This window comes from Arachis ipaensis, chromosome B1, assembly GCF_059453495.1.
Source record: "Arachis ipaensis isolate K30076 ecotype BB chromosome B1, ASM5945349v1, whole genome shotgun sequence".
Taxonomy (NCBI): Eukaryota; Viridiplantae; Streptophyta; class Magnoliopsida; order Fabales; family Fabaceae; genus Arachis; species Arachis ipaensis.
In genome coordinates this window covers 76,054,309-76,075,949 of record NC_142436.1, presented here as the reverse complement: position 1 = coordinate 76,075,949, position 21,641 = coordinate 76,054,309, and the positions used below count along the sequence as shown (strand labels likewise).

Here is a 21,641-nt window from a genome sequence, read left to right as displayed (position 1 = left end):
ATAACTTCCATTCCTTTCAATAACATTAGAACCAAACTCAAAGCGGAAGAGGTGAGAATTCATAGTAGCTAAAAAGAAATAAAGAGGGGAAAATAAAGACAAATAAATAAGTAAAAGAAAAATATTTACAATAACCAATAATAAGGCACACGATTGCAGTTCTCCGGCAACGGCGCCATTTTGACGTTGGGATTTTATGGTGGTAAAGAATTTTATAAAAACAGTTGCGTTGTAGTATAGTCTCTAAACCAACAGAAATTCCTTCGTACAAACGTTTTGGTTGTCACAAGTAACAAACCCTTAAATAAACTGATAACCGAAGTATTCAAACCTCGGGTCGTCTTCTCAAGGAACTGCAGGGAAGTATGTTCTTATTATTGGTTATGGAGATTGTAAATTTGGGGTTTTGAGAATGAGGAGTGAATAGTTTAATTAGCAATTAAAGTAAATGAAGAACAAGTAATTTAAATGGAAATTAAAATAAATAAATGACTGTAAATAAACTTTTGGCAAGGTATGAGAAATTGGAGGTCCTATCCTAGTTATCCTTATCAATGATGATGAGAATTGAATCTTAATTCCACTTTGTTAACCTTTACTAAGATAAAGGAAGGTCAAGGGATTAATTGGTTTGATCTTCAAATCCTATTTATTTCCTAAGAAAAGATTGGGATTATTGAAGTTCAATTTAATTAACAAAGATAACAATTATCAATCATGTTTGAGTTTGATAACTCCTGAGTTACTGATTTCTTAACCAAGACCAAAAGGGAGAAAAGTAAATCTACTGGAATAAAAATGCCTTCAAATGGGAATAACAATAATGTAAATAAAAGAAAAGCAATAATAAACTGAAATACCTCAAATAACATTAATTCAAAAGAGTAATCTGTAACATGGAAGAATTCATAGATTAAATTGCAAAAGTAAATAAAAAGGAATATTGAGCCTGATAAAGAGATAATCCTGAAAGCGAATAAAATCCTAATTCTAAATCCTAATCCTAAAGAGAGAAGAGAGAGGAGAGAACCTCTCTCTCAACTAAATCTAAATCATGAAAACTAACTAAAGTGGAGACTCTCCTGAACAGATGCATTCCCTCACTTCATAACCTCTGGTCTATGCCTTATGGACTTAGATTTGGGCCAAAAAGGGCTTCAGAATTTGCTATGAGCGTTTTTTTGCAATTTCTGGTGCGTGGCCTCTGTCACGCGTCCGTGTGGGTCACGCGGTCGCGTCATTCGGTGTTTTCCTTGTCACGCGGTCGCGTCAGTCATGCGACCGCGTCATATGTGTTTTGCTTAAGGCGCGCGGTCGCGTCAGTCATGCGGCTGCGTCGTTGCTTCTTCGCGCTTGGCATGCGGCCGCGTCGCGCATGCGATCGCGTGGATGCCAGTTTCTCCAAAAACTCTGTTTTGTGCTTTCTTTCTATTTTTGTATGTTTCCTTTCCATCCTTTGAGTCATTCCTGCCTTAGAAGATCTGAAACTACTCAACACACTAATCACGACATCGAATGGAAATAAAGGCAATTAAAATAATTAATTTTAAAGCATAGGAAACATGTTTTTCACATACATCACATAATAAGGAAGGGAAAGTAAAACCATGCAATTAATATGAATAAGTGGGTGAAGGATTGAATAAATCACTCAAACTAAGCACAAAATATATCATAAAATATGGGTTTATCAACCTCCCCACACTTAAACAATAGCATGTCCTCATGCTAAGTCCAAGAGTAATGTTAGGTTGAAGTGGTGGAATGTCATGTAATGCAATCTAATCTAAATGCAACTACCTAAATGCATCATGCATCATGCAATTCTAGTTTTTATTCACCTGTATATAAAGCTTGCATGTAGTTGAATTAATTCACATTCTCAAGGAGTCATATATATATATATATATATATATATATATATATATATATATATATATATATATATATATATATATATATATATATATATATATATATATATATATATATATAGCCAAACCTTAGATAGTGATAAAGTGCCTTTACAATTGAGATGGGAGAGAAAAATGTTTTATAAACTTGCAAGACGATTAATAATTTAGCAGAGATATATGTTAATGAGCTATTGAACCCTCACTAGATTTTGCGTTTACTCTCTAGTCACTCAGTGTTTATTGGGTTAATCACTCTATTCTTCTTTTTATTCTTACTTTCTATAACTTTGTTCTTTATCTAACCAATCAACAATTATAGAGTATAGACATACCAAAAATCATGAGGTCTTTAGTTAAGGTTGTAATGGGGCCAAGGTAAAGGTAAGGGTATATGTATAAGGCTAAGTGTGCTAATAAGTGAATCCTTAATTAGTCTAAGATCTCACCTAACATACATACTTTGTAAAGCAAAGCTTCTTCACCTATTTTCCCATATTTTTCCACTTTTGATGTTACATGATCATGTTTCAATGTTTATTATTTTTATCCCATGTGCATTACTTTATTTCACGTTTGGGGAATTCTTTTGTGTCCCCTTTATTCACAACACTTTTTTTTTAATGCACATGGTAATTCAATTATTTTGATTTCACATGAGCATGCGTCCCAAAATTTTTATTTGAATTATTTTATTCTTTTCAACTTTTCTACCTTTTTGTTTTTATTATCCATGTTCCCAATAGGTATCCCATATGTAAATCATACACAATTTCTATCTTAAACTAACCAAGGATTCAATTTGGGATTTTTATTTTGTTTTTCTGCTTAAGGCTAGTAATGTGGTTTATAGAAAAAAGGGATTTAAAGGCTCAAGGGGGCTAACAAGGGTGATGTGAAAGGTAGGTTATTTTGGGATAAGTGAGCTAAAATCAAATAATGGCCTCAATCACTCTCTTGGTATGTATTTCTATTCTATAATTGGACATATAGATTAAAACAAAGTAAAGAACATCAGAATAAAAAAGAAGGGTGGAACACACAGGAATAAAATATTATGGTTTGAATGTAACCATACAATTAAGCTCAAAACTCACAGACTGTGTGTTCTCTAGCTCAAAAATCATTTATCACTTATGTATGTCATGCAGGTTTAGTTAAAAATTCCCATTATTCTCAATGTAAAACTTAAGGTGGCTTTAAAGTTCTAGTGTTTCTCCTTGATGAAATGTTGTTAACTAACTAACATGTAATGCTATATATACAAGGTGTGTGGATTGTTTCTATTATGTTCAAGTCCCTAGTTTACTTCCTTTTTTATATTTTCAATTTAAACTAAGCTATCTTATGCTAAAAAGGGTAAACTATACTAATTAATCCACAATTTCTATAACCAATAAGTTAGAATTGCAACTAAAACTAAATGGCTAGAATATGAACTAAAGTGCAACATAGAATAAATACATAAAAATAGTAATATATATAAATACTGAGAAAATAAAAATAAAAATAAAGAGAAAAATACAGAAAAGTAGCAAAATAAATAAAAAGAGTATGTAGTGGTTCACCAAAAAAAAAAACGCCAGAGATGGCGACCTCCCCACACTTAAAATGAAGCATCGTCCCCGATGCTCACTCAAGCAGGTTGTGAAGGGGTGTGTCATCACTGGAAGGGTGGGTAGCTGGGGTCTCTGTGGTGGCAGTCGGAGTATCAGCCTGATGCAGAGGAAGTGCTGACTGAATAGGGATCTCGGGGTCTACAGCCTGAATCTAAGGCGGAGCCTCCTGATGTGATGCTGCCTGCTGGGTGCCTGCCTGTGCAGCCTCGCTCTGGGGATGGGTCTCTGCCTCGTGATCATCCGCCTCCTCCTCAGATGCATTGGATAGTGTGTCAGGCTCGGAGGGGATGTCGCTAGATCATATCATCAGCTTCAGGTGCTCATAGCGTCGCTTGTTTCGATGCTCCATCTGGTCAAGCCGTCGAAATAGGCGGTGCACTAGATGATAGATGGGCTCTGGGGCAGGTAGAGGTGCAGTGGTGGTCGCAGGGGTAGCTGTGGAAGAAGAGGGGCCGGCAGATGGTGTGGCTGTGTTAGCAGTAGCAGTGAGGAATAGAGGTCTGTAGCCCAAAGCCAGAAAGTTCCTGCTGTGAGGGATAATCTTCTTACATTCTGCAGCAGGGGCTTCTCATCAGCATCCTCCCAAGGCACGTCAGCTCGACAGCCTAGCTGTGTAACCAGATAAGGAAAGGGAAGAGTGCATCGGACGTGGACCCTGGCCATATAGTACCGGATAAAGCATGGCAGGTACAGGTCCTTACCCTCCATCACACACCAAAGGAGGGTGATCAAAGCGGCTGGTATCTCAGTCTCGTGAGTACTCGGCATAATGAAGTTGCTAAGTATCTGATGCCATAGCCGAGCCTCATCATTCAAGTAAATCCGCTTGATTCCCTTTGGCATGGTAGTGTTCTGACCCATAATCCAAGGAACGGTCGGGTCAATGGCTATCCTGGCCTTTACTGCATCCCAATCAAATCGCATGAAGCGCATATCTTCCTCAGCTTTCTGATAACCATCCAGCTGATCAGTTTTAGGAAGAAGCTTCAGAACATCTTCAATGGCCTCTTCAGTGACCAGAATCTGCTTTCCTCTAAGGTTCACTGCATCTAGGGAGGTTTTGAAGTAATTGCAGTAGAATTCCCTAACCCAAGATGCATTGACCTCAGTCAGGTTTCTCTCCAGGAAGAACCAGCCTCTTTGTTTGATCTGGTCAGAGGTGTATTGCTGGAGTTCTTTTGGGATCTTCAAAGTTCTCTCCAGGTATAGGTTCCTGGAGGCTGCAAACACCGGATACCTCAGCTCACAGTATCAGTTTGCAAATTTTACTGGATCAGTAGCAGGGATTAGCTGGTCGGCCTTCTCCTACGGGGTAAAATTTTTCTCCCGCAAGGAGGCATCATGCATGAGATCTATGATAGACATAGAGGATTCTCCTCTTTTCCGTTTGCCAGTTGTTGCCTTTCCTTTCCCTTTTCTGTGAGAGTCCGACATCCTGAATAACAGAATTCAAGGATATAATAAAAACAGGAAAACAAGGAGGCAATTAACAAAAGAAGCACATAGTGGCAAAGGAGCAGGAGAGTAATGAATATGAGCTAAGTAAATGTGCATTAAGGATTGAATAGGAGTTAAAAGTTCGAGAAGTAAAATTAACAATCCAAAATGTATTAGAAATCATGCTAAATAGAAAAATTGACATCATGCCATGGTTAGAATGTTAAAAGAAAGTGAAAGAGAATCAGAAGAGAAGTTTTGAAAGGTTAGGTTGGTTAGAATTGAAAAAGAGTTTAGGAAGTTAACATTAGTGAGTTAGTAAAAAGTGGGTTAAAGTAAGTGGCATAATGAAAATATTCCAAGTAACAAGTATTCACAGTTAGAAGCTATAAGTAACTTATATCCAAATAAGGAAAATAGGTTGATGATGATTCAAATAGATATAGAAATAGCAAAAATTGGAATCAAACATCAAAAATACAAATTATGAACCAGGAAATCAAAAAGAAAAAGAAAGCTTGCCCTTGCATTCATGAATTGTTTTGGTTAAATCTAAGGAAAGCAGAGTTGAAAATGCCAAAATCAAGACATGAATGGAAACATTTTACAGAAATTTGGGTAGCATTCCGGATAAAATTGGATTGTCCCGGAAAATAAACAACAACAGAATAGTTCATATGAATCAGAAATATAGCTGCAATTACATATAAGGAATAAGAACATGAAAAATCAGAGTAAAGAGCAGCATGAAACAAGAAATTACAGCATATGAACAAAACTAACATCACAGCAATAGCAGAATTCTGAAAATAATGAAACAAGAAACACGAACAGTGCAATTAAACAGACCTAAATCCACTAACCACATCCTAGGCTACCTAACAATCTAAAATCCACTACAACATGCATATCTAACTAGCCTAATGACGAGCATAAACAGAAAAATATGAATTAACTACGAAGGATAGAAGGGTCGCCTTTGTTGGAACCTGGTAGGCGTAAAAAAGAGAGTAGGGCATAGAGGTGGCTGGGGATGACGGCGGTGGCATCCGGCGCGGCGGAGGAGGGTGGCGCGGCGGTGGTGGCTGCTGTTCGGAGGAAGGGAGGGAAAGGTAGGGGTAATGGGGGTAGGGGTAATAGAGGAAGGAAGGGGGGCTGTGGTTGGTGCTGGGCAGTGGTGACGGGGCGGCGGCGGTGGGTGGTGGTTGCGCGGCGTGGGCAGTGGCGGTTAGAGGGGAAGAAGAAGAAAGAAGAAGAGAGAAGGGGGAAGGAGGAAGGGGGTGGGTGGCGGCGGGGTCTGGGTGGTCGGCGGCGTCTGGCGGTGGCGTGGTGGTGGTGGTGTGATTGTAGAAGAAGAGAGGGAGGAGAGGGGTTTGGGGGTGGGGCGCGACTGATAGGGTTCACGTGACTCGGGGGGTTATAAATTTGAATCCACGCGATCGCGTGGGGCACGCGGTTGCGTGGTTGGGCTGAAATGGTGGTTGACGCGATCGCGTGGGGCACGTGATCGCATGGAATGGGAAAAGAGTGAATGACGCGATCGCCTGGGGCATGTGATCGCGTCACTGGAAATTGTGCTAAACGCACGAATCCAGCGTCGCTTCAGCGCAACTCTCTGTCTCTTTTTGGGGTGTTGTGCAATCCTATGCGACGCGATCGCGTCGCTCATGCTGTTGCGTCGGATTGAGGTTGTGCAAGTGACGCGATCGCATGAGTGACGCAATCGCGTGGGTATTTTGTGCTAAACGCACAATGGCCGCACGATTCCAGCCTAACTTTCTGGACGTTGGATCTTTACGCCGATCTCAAGGTCACGCGGCCGCGTGAATTATGCGGTCGCGTGGGAAGTGTTTTTCGTAACTTGACGCGATCGCATGAGTGATGTGGTCGCGTCGCGCACCTTTTTTTTTTATGCAGGTATGCAATTATGCAGTATGTAGAATCCAATGATTAATATGAATGAGATGCAAAACTCCAGGTTCAATAAAATAAAACTTGAAAACAAATAAAACTAAATAAAAATTGAAAAAGGGACGATCATACCATGGTGGGTTGTCTCCCACCTAGCACTTTTAGTTAAAGTCCTTAAGTTGGACATTGGATGAGCTTCCTGTTATGGCGGCTTATGCTTAAATTCATCCATAAATCTCCACCAATGCTTGGAATGCCAATAGCCTCTGGGGTCCCAAACTAGGCATGTAAAGCTTCTGAGCAGCTTCAAATAGATTCTCAGGCTCCCGGGGTGACGAATGTCAGCATAGATTCCAAGATCCCAAGCTTTGCTTTTAAATCCGCCTTCGTCTTGATCTATACTTTTCCATCTGGGCGGTTTAGAAATTAGATTCTCACCAGGATAACCAAACGTTTTCCGAGATCCATCCGATTGATCATGGTGCCAATCTGTGCACTTCGAGTTGAAGCGTTGAATCTTATTAAACCTTGTGCACCAGCTCTGAGTACGAGCCATTTCCCTTTTACTCTTAAAGCCGTAGAGAGCTCTAAGCTGGCCATCTGTTTGAAGCAAACCATATTCAAGTTGAAAGATACAGTTAAAGGTTAAGGATTGTACCCACTTAAAACTTGTATTGGGTGGTAATGGCCTTGGGATAGGTGGTTCCAGTGGTTCTGTGAGTTCTACTCCCTTGTGCTCTTCTGTAAAATTTTCCACTTCCTTGCAAGATTCTTCAAATGTATCCATGTCCTGATCAAAGCCATCTATGTCTTCCTCATCACTTAAGTCACTTGACTTGTGACTATCATCGTCAAGGAAATTTGCTTCTTGTGCTATTCTGTCTAGTTCTTCATGAAAGACTTGCTCTGGGGATTGCGCACAATCCTCCTTAGCATCAATTGTAACATCCTTGACAGAATGCTCCACAACTTTGGATTCCCATGGAGGTTCAGCGTCTCCTAAGTCTTCAACCAACTCTTCTTCTTCAATAATAACAGCTTCCTCTACTTGTTCCAGTACGAAGCTATGCTCTGTCTTGTCCACTGGAGTTTCTAGTATCTCCTTCATACTACGCTCTTCGTTAGATTGTCCACATGGGGCTGTAGGAGGTCATTGAATGTTCGAACGTCTAGAAGATAATTGACTTTCTGCTTGCTCCAGTTGATGAAGGGTTGTTTGAAGTCGATTTACTGTTTCCTTGAGGCAAACCTCTGGTTCATGGGGTGATAGATTTGGATATGGCACAGGGGAAGTGGTGGTGTTTGGGAGTGATTGGATTGGAACTGGGGTAAATGAGGATCATACGGTGGTGAATGGTGAAAAGGAGCTTGTGAGTGTGGTGGTTTGAAGTTACGTTGAGAGGATGGCCTATAAGCACAGGGTGGGGCTTGTTGGTAATTACAAGGTTGTCCACCATGTCTATTTGCTTGGTATGCATTGTAGAATGGTCTTTGTCCATGATATCTTGGAGGGTGTTGTTGCCTAAAGGGTTGATCAGATCCTCTTAGCTCCATCCATCTTTGGTTACTCTGACCTTGATGCATGTTTCTGTTATAACTTCCATTCCTTTCAATAACATTAGAACCAAACTCAAAGCGGAAGAGGTGAGAATTCATAGTAGCTAAAAAGAAATAAAGAGGGGAAAATAAAGACAAATAAACAAGTAAAAGAAAAATATTTACAATAACCAATAATAAGGCACACGATTGCAGTTCTCCGGCAACGGCGCCATTTTGACGTTGGGATTTTATGGTGGTAAAGAATTTTATAAAAATAGTCGCGTTGTAGTATAGTCTCTAAACCAACAGAAATTCCTTCGTACAAACGTTTTGGTTGTCACAAGTAACAAACCCTTAAATAAACTGATAACCGAAGTATTCAAACCTCGGGTCGTCTTCTCAAGGAACTGCAGGGAAGTATGTTCTTATTATTGGTTATGGAGATTGTAAATTTGGGGTTTTGAGAATGAGGAGTGAATAGTTTAATTAGCAATTAAAGTAAATGAAGAACAAGTAATTTAAATGGAAATTAAAATAAATAAATGACTGTAAATAAACTTTTGGCAAGGTATGAGAAATTGGAGGTCCTATCCTAGTTATCCTTATCAATGATGATGAGAATTGAATCTTAATTCCACTTTGTTAACCTTTACTAAGATAAAGGAAGGTCAAGGGATTAATTGGTTTGATCTTCAAATCCTATTTATTTCCTAAGAAAAGATTGGGATTATTGAAGTTCAATTTAATTAACAAAGATTACAATTATCAATCATGTTTGAGTTTGATAACTCCTGAGTTACTGATTTCTTAACCAAGACCAAAAGGGAGAAAAGTAAATCTACTGGAATAAAAATGCCTTCAGATGGGAATAACAATAATGTAAATAAAAGAAAAGCAACAATAAAATGAAATACCTCAAATAACATTAATTCAAAAGAGTAATCTGTAACATGGAAGAATTCATAGATTAAATTGCAAAAGTAAATAAAAAGGAATATTGAACCTGATAAAGAGATAATCCTGAAAGCGAATAAAATCCTAATTCTAAATCCTAATCCTAAAGAGAGAAGAGAGAGGAGAGAACCTCTCTCTCAACTAAATCTAAATCATGAAAACTAACTAAAGTGGAGACTCTCCTGAACAGATGCATTCCCTCACTTCATAACCTCACGTCATTCGGAGTTTTCCTTGTCACGCGGTTGCGTCAGTCATGCGACCGCGTCATATGTGTTTTGCTTAAGGCGCGCGGTCACGTCAGTCATGCGGCTGCATCGCTGCTTCTTCGCGCTTGGCATGCGGGCGCGTCGCCCATGCAATCGCGTGGATGCCAGTTTCTCCAAAAACTCCGTTTTGTGCTTCCTTTCCATCCTTTGAGTCATTCCTGCCTTAGAAGATCTGAAACTACTCAACACACTAATTACGACATCGAATGGAAATAAAGGCAATTAAAATAATTAATTTTAAAACATAGGAAACATGTTTTTCACATACATCACATAATAAGGAAGGGAAAGTAAAACCATGCAATTAATATGAATAAGTGGGTGAAGGATTGAATAAATCACTCAAACTAAGCACAAAATATATCATAAAATATGGGTTTATCAATTATGTACCTAATGAAAACGAGCAGAGATATGGTGGTGAGTCTACCGAGATTTGCTTCCAGAGATACATCGGCCAATCCATGGGATGGTCGCACCTGTAAGACAGAGGTTACTTACAGAGGTTATCGATGCATACATTGGCCAGAGAGAGCCTCACCTGCAAGACCGAGGTTGCTTACAGAGGTTATGTTTGCATACATCGGCTCAAGAGAGTTGTACCTATAAGACAGAGGTTTCTTACACAGGTTATGGCACTAGAAACTAAACTCAGACAAAGGTTGCTGAGTTACGTCGGGAGCGGGTCATAACCGAGAAATGAACTCATTACTTGCCCTAAGGATAGATATGCATCATGATTGTTTGAGCATATTTTCTATGAATTCTGTTTTCTGTGATTATGTATGTGTTGTGTTTATTTTCTCTTTATGTTCTTTAGTTATTGTATTTGATGCGTGATTCGGTTGTTGTTGCTGACTAGGTATAGTATTAAAACGGTCTTAACTAACCACCCTGACCCTACTAAGAACTCCCCAGTTTTTACCCCTACTCTTCCCCCTTTAGATGGAAACAGGAACTCTAGTTAATATTACCCCTATACATACGAGGACCCAGCAAAGGATATGAAGGTGATAGAGATCTAGTCTTTTGGCTGCAATGATCGATCAGAGACAGTAAGAGTTGGTAGCGTGTTTTAGGTGGCGCCTACAATGTAGCGTAGAAATTTTGGTTTAGTCTCTCACTTTTGGATAGATCCACTAAAAGATTAGGAGCTGTAAATACTGGCTAGGCTAGTTTCGGGCACCAGCTTAGGGGCTTCCTATGTGGACCAGGGCCCGTAGCGTTAATTATGTATATAGTAGTAAGATATGAAGGGTTGTACGCTAACTCATGATATATGTGGTAGCACCTTTATATGTATGTATGATCTATGATATATGTTATGTTTATATATAATGATGGCCTTGTGTATGCTTTATTTGATTCCTTACTGTGGCTTGTGTATGTTTAATTAGCTGTCCTCGCAAATCTTTTTATAAAGTAAAAGTTTTTCAAAAAATTTGATAGTGAGCTAATTCAATTACAGGCTTAATAGTAAATAGTTAAAGTTTTGGGTAAGCAAGTTGGTTATACTCGGTTTCCAGTAGGATCATGATGTACTGGGAATTGGGTCGTTACAACTTCCATACATATATAGTATTAATATAGGATCCTTAACTCAAAATCATATCGCTGTTTTCTTTGAAAAATCGGAAATAATTTTTCTTTTCCTCGCACATTCATACATACAAATTATCATAATACTATTACACCCACAATCCAAATATTTATACAAGAATATGTATATGTATACAAAGTTATGTCACAAGAATCACAACTCCTATCCCTCTTTACAAAAATATAAATCTCAATAACAAGATGAGAGAAGACTTCAATGATAATAGAACCAAAAAACGTAGAAATCACATCGTAAGCTTCCTCATTCGCTTCTTGAAAACAGAAGTCTGTAGGAGGTGAGAACATTGTCCTCGCAGGTTCTCAGTAGAGGGTTTAAGAATTGTCATAAGAGGATACGTATAAATAAAAGAATGGATTTTAAACATATTGATTATCGTTCGTCTTATGAATCTTTTCAAAAATCAACAGTTACTTACTTAAAACCCAGATTCATGCTTCCATTATAAAATCTTAAATGTTACTTAAACTGTATGAATGGCTAACTTGTTCTAAACATGGGTTCATTAAGTCTATGCTGAACCAGTTTGATCTTTCATACTTTTCCCTACCTTAAACATAATTCACTTACAGCCTCCGGCCCATCACCTAACCAATCACGGCTTTCGGTCCAAGCAAAAACAATCAACATATAAACCACCATAAGTCAAAGCATGTATTAACCTTTACCAACTTACCAAGTCACAAGCCTCCAACCCAACCAGTCATGGTCTCTGGCCCAAAATAATCAAATCTTCGCCTTTAGCCCAAAACATATCAAAACTCGGCCTCCAGCCCAAAAAAATATCAAAACTTGATTTTTCACAAACTTCCCATCATCACATCAGGAACAACCCTCAGCGTCACCATCGCTAGCATAAGATATCTGTCAGTTGTTCAAACACATAAAAAATAATACAAGAAATACACAAATAGAGAGAATATATAGAACAATTAAATCAAATAGCATATAGATATAATTACTCAACAAGGCATGCCAAATACAAGATGCATACCCAATCAATACACACAAATGCATATGATGTATGCCTGTCCTACTGGCCATGAGCTCACGTGTCGGTTAAACTACCAGAATCCGACACATCCGATAGCTAACCTGGATATCGTCTCTCAACATGAAGGAAATCCTCAACCTTCCAGGAGGGAATTCTTAACCTCCCAAATTAGAGAGAGACTGTGATGTAACGATAGGGAATCCTCAACCTAACTCGTTCTTACCACAGATAGAAATTAAATCGAAGGAAATTCTCAGCGTTCTTTATTCAATTCTTTGATATAGCAAGAGAGGGAATCCTTAATCCCACTTTTTCATCGCAACAAGAGAGGGAATCCTCAACCTTAACTTGTCTTTCACAGCAAGAGAGTGAATCCTCAATCTCAACTTGTCTATACGTAAGCGAGACTAGAATTTGGTTCTTTATAAATCTAATGACAATAGCTAATCTATATAACATTTAATCATTCTCAAAACATAAAAAAGATACCACTAAAAAATCTCTCTAAAATAACAACCACAAAATATCAAAAGATGCCAAGTTGCCAACAAAATCATCAAACAACCATAACCTTTAAGGAAAATATATCTGCAAATAACAAAATATACCTTTGTCATTTTGAGACAAATCTTTAAATGAAAGTATTAAACCAAATGTGATTACTAAGCATACCTAGTCATCATCAAGATTATCAATTGATGCCGCCATAGAACAAGCACCATCATTAGAGGAAAATATATCTTCCAAGAGAATCAAATTAATTATCAAGTCTATATTCAACAACTTTTAATTGGTAACTAATACCTAAATTCTAAAATAGCAAGACGACAAAAACAAAAATAAAATAAAATGAGAAGAAATATGAAAAAAATTCTATACCTTGATCAACTTGTTGAAGAACTTCACCATCATCATCTAAAGTAGAGAAAAGATCTTTCTTAAGCCAATTTCCTATGCAGACTAATGTCTCTACCATTCTAGGTGTTAAAGAACTACGGTATGGATCAAAAACTCTTCCTCCAGTACTAAATACAGACTCCGAAGCTATCGTAGAAACAGGTATAGCCAATACCTCGCGAGCCATATTTCCAAGAATTGGAAAGTGTGTTAAGTTGACCTTTCACCACTTTAGTATACCGAACTTATGGGAGTATAGATCGCATTCTTCTTGTAAATATCTATCAAGTTCAGATCTTGTATTTGTTCTACGACCGGTTGTTTGCAGAAAAAAACCTATGCCATGAACATCGGTATTAATGTTGTTGACTTGAACATCTTACGTATCAGCTTCACTTGCTTCCTCAGAACTTTGGTATTGATGATAAAGTAACTTTATGCACTTGGATAACTTTGACTTCAATTCGCCTCCTTTTTCTTCTTCAAATAAGTAATCCAAGAAATAATTGACATACTCAATCTTTTGCATTGGATTAAGTACGATAGCAATCAATAACAACATATTCACCGAATCAGGATTGCCCTAATACTTCTCATACTTAACCCTCATCCTTGCTACCATTGACATAGTACTGAAATCAACAGAATCACAAGAATGACGAATAAATCGTCCAATTACAAATACTTCCTTCATATATATATCACTGGTAACATATAAGGTACCAGAAATACGTATAGTGGCATCACTGAATACTTGCAAAAATGGTACAATGGAGTCAGCATACTCCTAGTCTGAATCAGAAGGCACACTTCTCCCTTTTGCTCCACTCATATCTCCTACATAGGTATTGTCTTTCAAAGCAAGCAACTCAAATGCTTTGCGATGCTTCAAAACTACCTCTAACATTTGATAGGTAAAGTTTCACCTAATCTCAACATCCATGCAAGGCAAGCCTTTTATATTGGATTTTTTCTTGTTCAACACACTTTTGAAACCTAGTAGCTCTAGATGGGGAAGATCTAGCATATTTTACTGCACTACTAATACCAGGGCATCTTGGGCTAGTTTCACTAGCCTTTTTCTCTATTTTTAATAGGTTTTATGCACTTTCTTGAGCTATAAGTAAGCAATTGGGGTGAAAATTCATGCATGCCTAGATTCATCTAACCATAGTTAATTTGATGCTATTTCATGAGAATTATACTATAATTACTTGTGTGCTAAGAATGATAAGAATTCTCATGACCTTAGCAAAGCTTTGATGCATATATTGGTTGACGATAGGTGAAGGAAAGCATGGAAGAAAGTTGAAGAAAGATGCATGAATTGATGAAGAGGAAGCAAAGCTGGTGGCCAAGTTGGACCACCAACGTTGTCTCAAATGTTGGAAGAGAGGCAGAGCAATTCTCTGCATGGGTTGCTGGTGCTCACGTTTGAGGTAACGTTGGCTACCTCCAACGTTGTGATAAAATTATCAATTCTGGAGCTGAAGAATTTTTGAGTGACGCGTACGCGTCATAAGAGAAAAAATTCTATATCCACGCGCAAGTGTGAGTCACGCGCACGCGCGGAATGGCAAAATTGACCATCCACGCGTACGCGTGGGTCACGCATATGCGTCACAAAGCGAACGTTGAAGGTCCAACGTTGCCTCCAACATCCGTGATGCCAAGCCCAGAATTTGGAATTGAAAAACTTGAATCCACGCATACGCGTCAGTGACGCGTACGCGTCGATGGGAAAAATGGCAATGCACGCGTAAGCGTGGTGTATGCGCACGCATGAAGAAGCAAAATCTCAGCCTTCACGCGCACGCATGGTGCACGCATACGCGTGGGATAGTAGAACGTTGGCCTCCCAACGTTGAGTCAAACGCCAATGACAGCAAAATTTATCTGGTTTTTTGAAAAGCGTTTGAGTCAACGTTGGGCATCAAACATCAACTCCAACTTGAGCACCAGAACTCTGTAATTCAAATAGATCTCTTCTCAACAACAAGGGAAACCAATTGGAGCCTTTTCAACCCAATTCCATCAAGGCCAAAAGCCCAATTCAGAGATTGAAGATTAATAGAAGAAAGTGTATAAATAGTTTAGAATTTAAGTTAGAAAGGACTTTTACCGATTATTCGCACTTTTACTTTACTGCACATTTCACTTTCTGTTCAATTTTTTCTTTTGCAATGTACCTTTCAATTCCAATTTCCATTTTGAGAGCTATGAACAACTAAACCCCTTTCATTGGGTTAGGGAGCTCTATTGTAATTCAATGGATCAGTATTAGTTTCATTCATCTTCTTCTATCTTTTCTCTTGATTTTTGTTAGAAGGCTTTCGGTCCTAATTCAATTGGATAGTTGTCTTGAGAGAGAAGCTATCCATAATTGGAATTCTTCAGATCCTTGAGAGAGGGATGGAGAATTCATGCTAAAATTGCTTTCTCACATTGGATTAGATTGGGGGTTGGATGCATATAGTGACACATAATCCTACCAATACTTTGATCTAAGAATTTGTGTGGTATAGTGAGTGACCGAACTTTAACTCTTCCCATGAGTAATTAAATCAAGACATTGGGCAATTGTTCATGCTTAGAGAGATTGGTGAGCCAAGACATTGGAATCCAATCATCTAAGATTGCCAAGCAATGTCAATGAATTCATTGATTGAGGAAGAGATGAAAATGATTTGATTTGCAGAATTCAATATCTCCTGAAACCTAATGAATCTCCATCTCTGATCTACCCATTCTTTTATATTCAGCTCCCTTAATTTAATGCTTAATCCCCATTCCCATTTAATTTCTTGCAATTTAAGTTTCTGTCATTTAATTTCCAGCAATTTAATTTCTATCATTTAATTTATTACAATTTAAGTTTCCCGCCAAATTTACTTTCTGCAATCCCAATTCAATTTCGATTTCGCTCAACTAGCATAATTTTTCAATTAAAATTTCTCAATCTACCAATCCCTGTGGGATTCGATCTCACTCTACAGTGAGTTTTTACTTGACGACAATCCGGTGCACTTACCGGTAGGAAATTTGTTGAGAGGCAAATTTTTGTGAATCAACTACGAATCCTCAAGACTGATTCATCAATCTCTTTCAACCCTTCTTTTACAATCAAGTTTAAAATATATGCACAACACCTCATGTGAATAAATTCACCATTCAAAATAATGCTATTCCAAGAACTCAATCGCTGCTTCAGATATTTAATTACAACATCATTAGATGATGTATTATCAACTGTAACACTAAATACCCAATTCAAATTCTAATTATTTAAACAAGACTCAACTGTTGCTCCTATAACCTCTCCTGAATGACTTGTCACTTAGCAAAAATTAAGTATTTTTTATGTAATTTCCAGTCCAAATCAACAAAATATGCTGTCAAACTCATATAAGTAAAATTTTGAATTGAAATCCAGGTGTCAGTTGTTAGACATACTCTATCATAATTTGTCGAGAGAAAATCTTGCAACTTCATCTTCTCTTTAGCATAAAGAGCTCCAATGTCACGTGCTAATGTAGTCCGTGAAGGAACTTTGAATCTTGTTTGTAGGACATACACAAATCTTCGGAATTTCGGGCTCTTAACGAAGCGAAATGGTAGCTCTTCCCCAATAAATATTTCCACAAGTGCCCTTCGAGCCTCCTCTTGGTCAAATTTGGAAGCACTGGGTGAATTTAGAACACCACGCTTATCTATAGTCGGTGTGGTCGTTGTTTTTATTCTTTTGTTCGAATCATTATTAGGATTTTGCTTGCATCTTCTCAAATGACCTCCCATTGAGCTGGTTCCGCTCCCATATTGTATTAAACAACCACAATATTTGCATTTGGCCTTCTTTTCGATAGCATTCTCTACATCAAAATGATCCTAAACAGCTGACCGATTTTTATGAACACCTGACGGTAGAAAAGATGGTTGAGTGCTAGCAGACATCCCTGCTGTCATATATCCTTGTAGACTCAAAATTTGGTGCCAAACATATTAAAATTAACACAAACTAATCCTTAAAATTTAGAATGTCAATGCTACTAACAGCATATATAATACAGAAAATAATACAGAACATATGATATAATGCAGAACAGAAATAGAGGTAAGTACACATAGAAACGTGTACAAAAAGGAATTCATTCTGATATATAGGTTGACACATAACACATATATATGCTGTTTCAATTGCATAATTGTGTATCCTTAACTTTCCAGAACATGAGCACAAAAAGGAATTCATTCTGATATATAGGTTGACAAATCCTAAATGTGAGATTTTCAGATTGTTGTACAACTAAACTAAAATGTTTTAAGTACAATAAATGAAAGGGGTCTCTAATTTCAGTTCGATCTATATCAACTTCATATAGGATTCTCCTCAATCCACAATTCAAGAGAGTGAACCTTATTACAGCTGATCTATTTTTTCAACTTTTGGTCGCTCATGCTCACAGAATTTTGAATAAGTTACCTTAATCTCTATCCACTTTCTCTTAAAGAGGCATCATAAGACTGGAAGAACTTCTACTTCTAGAATCAGGACATAATTTAAGATTGATAGCTTGAATCAATTATTTTTCGAGGATAATGCATGAGTGTTTCAGTTGTTGATGCTAATAACTGAATGAAAAATGCAAAATGCTAAACTAATAAATTACTGATAGAAAATAACTTGTGTATTTGGATGAACTTATTTTGGGCTCAAAATGTTTAGGACCAAAAGCTTCCAAATATTAGTACAAAAAGGAATTCATTCAGATATAATTTTGTGCTCATGTTCTATAGAAACCTCATATTACGCAAATGTGCTATTCAAATGGGATATTACATATTACGCAAGTTAAAGGAAATTAAGATGCAAGTCCATAATTTGCATTAATTATCCTAATAGAGATTTGAAGGTACAAGTTCTGGTTTCTTTGCCAGTAGCCAATTCTAGATGGTAGAGCTTTGATGTATAGAGTTCATGCTTTGGAATCTAGGAATGAATAATCAGAATGTACTTTAAAGTGCATGCTATAGAAACTGAGACCTATGTATTGTAAGCTTCTAATTGAACATAAATCAAATGAATAATCAATGTTCTCTAAGGATTAGTTTCTGTTTATATAACCCTCTATTCTTCCTTACTACTTCCACTATGAAATTATTATACAAACTTTGAAACCTAGCCTTTTAGATTTTTGTTGACTTGGTTTAATTTCATCTTAACTCATTGTGTAGTGGTTTTGTTCACTCAAGTTTGAGAGTAATGGAAAGAAGAATAGATACACGTTTTGAAGCTTCCCAGAAGGCAATAAACTCAATTAGTTTGGGTTTTAACATAACCCAAGATATAGATTTTGGTAACTGTAAGAAGGGTTCAAGGTTGTATATCAATCAAAATTTTTCCCACTTGTATTTTTCCCACCTTACATAATTATACATCTCATGATCTATCAACAGATGTTCTTAACACAGTAGAAAAGGAAATTTTGGCTATGTTCATTGATATATTGCATATAGAACTGTACAATTGAAAACTTACAGGAACAAAATGCACCAAACTTAAGTTTATCACAGTTTTACAGTCAAAAAGAAAAAGAGGGAAAAATCATACCTCTTAAGCCACACTACAGTGATAAACCAAAATAAGGGTTCTTAGGTAAGTTTATATTATTCTTTTGAAATGATGGCACAATAATTAAAATGGGCAGAGGCGAAGTAAGAAGAAGGAGAAATGGGTGGTACTAATATTTTGAGGCTATGACCTAGAGCCCAGAGGCAAGAAGCACGAGCAGAGACAAATGGAAAGCAAAAGAATTGGAAGCCCACACCTGAGACGGTGAGGCGGCGACAGTGAAGATGACGGTGAAGAAGACCAAAGGCAGAAAAAGAGAAACAGAGGTGAGGCCGTTGAACGGTTGAAGGAGACAACACGATGCCGGTGCCAGTTGCCTGTTCTGGTACCGGCTACGGCGGAGACTACCCGATCGAAGGAGAAGAGGATTGGATTTGTGTGTGAGTTAAGCGTGAACTGGTTCACCGAATTAGAGTTAGGGTTTTTTTGAAATTTGGATCTTAATTTGGATCTGGATCTAGATCCGGATTCAAAATGGATTGGATTAAAAACCAAACTATAAAATAAATTTAATTTGGTTTGGATTTTTTCTATTTAAAACTGGTTTTTTTAATGGTTTGGTTTGGATTTTTTTGCCCACCCCTAATCCTTACAATGTCAATCATAATGCCTTCTCAATTATAATCACAACACAAGAGAGAAATCCTCAACCTCAACTTGCCTATTCATTCCGGGATATAGTGCCCGTCACACTTTTCAATGATAATCTTGTCATAATCCCCATTCACTTATATATAACCATATAATCCGGATAGAATCCTCAATCTTCCTAATTCGTTATCAATTTATCAAGCTTAGGTTCATTAGTTTCTATCTTTCATCAATTATCAACTCCATTAATTAGTGACCGGGATAATACCACCGTCCTTATCATGGATAGGACAAACCACCATCCTCACAAATAAGTCATCCGGTTTAACCAAGCGTTTATCTGGGAATACTTCACTTTAATCAATTCCATATACTCCCACTCGTTTTGGAGCCGAAAAACTAGGTATCAGACTTTAATTAGGGGTTACATAAGTTTAAAAGCTTTTCAGGAAAGCCAAATAGTTAAAAATATAGTTTAAGTGAGAAAACAGGGATTGTGTGTACGCATCACCCTTTTGCATACGCACGCACCTGAAGCAATTCCCAGCTTGTGGGTATGCACACTGATAGATGAGCATCTTATGTACTTTTTTGCATGTTTCTTAGGTGAAATTGATGACTTGTTGCTTGATTACTATGTGCTTTTATATGATATTCTATTATTACTTTGAGTGCTTTGATTTCTTATTAATTATATGAAATGATAGCAAAAGAAAAGCAAAGCACAAGTAAAAGAAAGCAACTAGGAAAGCATCCTTCAGGAGGCAGAGAACTGGCATGCAACACGCCAGCATAGGGGTGCGGCACGACAAGCCAAGAGTCTAGAAATTCAATTTTGGAGGACAAACTGGGCGTGCCACATGCTCAATAATTCAACTTCCAGGGGTGATTGAGGCCTTAGCTTGTGACACACCGAGCAATGAGCATGCCACACGCCCAATGAAGAGGATTCAAGGCAATTTCAAGAATCCGGCATGCCACACGTCGAGAAATGAGCGTAGAATGCTAAGTCAAATTTCCAGAGGCTCAAACCCAAAGCAAATCAAGCAAGAAATGGGCGTGTAACATGCCAAGGAAGTGGGCGTGCCACATGATGAGCGGATATTTTATACGCTTTTTGGCATCAATTTCATATAGTTTTTGTTTAGTTTTTATTGAGTTTTTATAGGTTTTAGTTTTAAAATCATATTTTTGGATTCTACTATGAGTTTTTATATTTTTGGACAATTTCAGGTATTTTCTAGCTGAAGTTGAGGAGTTGGAGTAGAAGTCTGATTCAGAGACAGAGAAAGCACTGCAGATGCTGTCCGGATCTAACATGCCTGCATTCGGAAGAGCTTTTCTAGAGCTATAGAAGTCCAAATGGAGCATTCTTAACGGCTATTGAAAGCTGACTTTTAGAGCCTTCCAGCAATGTATAATAGTCCATACTTTGCTTCGAATTAGAAGGCCCAAAACTGGCGTCCAACGCCAGCCACCTGCCCTCTTCCAGGCGTCCAACGCCCAAAGAGCAGAGACCAATGTACAAACGCCCAAAGAGGACCCCCTAGCTGGCGTTCCATGCCCCAGAGACCTCATAGCATGTGGATCTTATCAAATCTCAGTCCAAACACTCACCAAGTGGGCCCTAGAAGTGAATTTTAGCACTAAATAGACTGTTTTACCCTTACTAGTCATTTGTTTAGTATTTAAAGGATTATGTTAATGTAATTTGAACCTTTTGACAGACCTTTAATCACCACATTCAGCATATTGTCATTTTTCACTTGTATTTTTCTTTCAATATGAGTTTCTAAACCTCCTAGGTTGAGGGGAAGAGTGATGAATCCATATTTGATGATGATTTTTGGTTGAAATTGAATGGATTTCATCATATAAACTTGCACTTATTCCACTAAATAGCATGCATTTGAACTTTCCTCCTAATTTGTGCTTGATTATGAAAACATGCTCTGTTGTGCCTAATTTGATTAATGTTATTCTATTTACCTTCCATTCGATGTCTTGATGTTATTTGTGAGTGATTTCAGAGGTATAAGGCAGGAATGGCTTGGAGAGAATGGAAGAAGAGCATTCAAAGTGGAGGAAGCATGAAGAATCAAAGGAGAAGAGCTCAACCTAGTGTGCGTACGCACAGACCTGCGTGCGTAGGCACAGCCATCAGATCAGAGCCACGCGTGCGCGTGAGTCACACCGTGCACGTCGCGCGTTCAATCAAGCATCGCCTAGTGTGCGTGCGCACAACCTTCTGTGCGTACGCACGGGTAGAG

General features: G+C 37.9%; 1 pseudogene; it reads right to left on the bottom strand.

Moving 5' to 3' along the window:
• Positions 1 to 16,484: 16,484 nt before the first annotated feature.
• On the bottom strand, positions 16,485 to 17,114 carry LOC148577079 (zinc finger BED domain-containing protein DAYSLEEPER-like; annotated as a pseudogene).
• Positions 17,115 to 21,641: the final 4,527 nt, after the last annotated feature.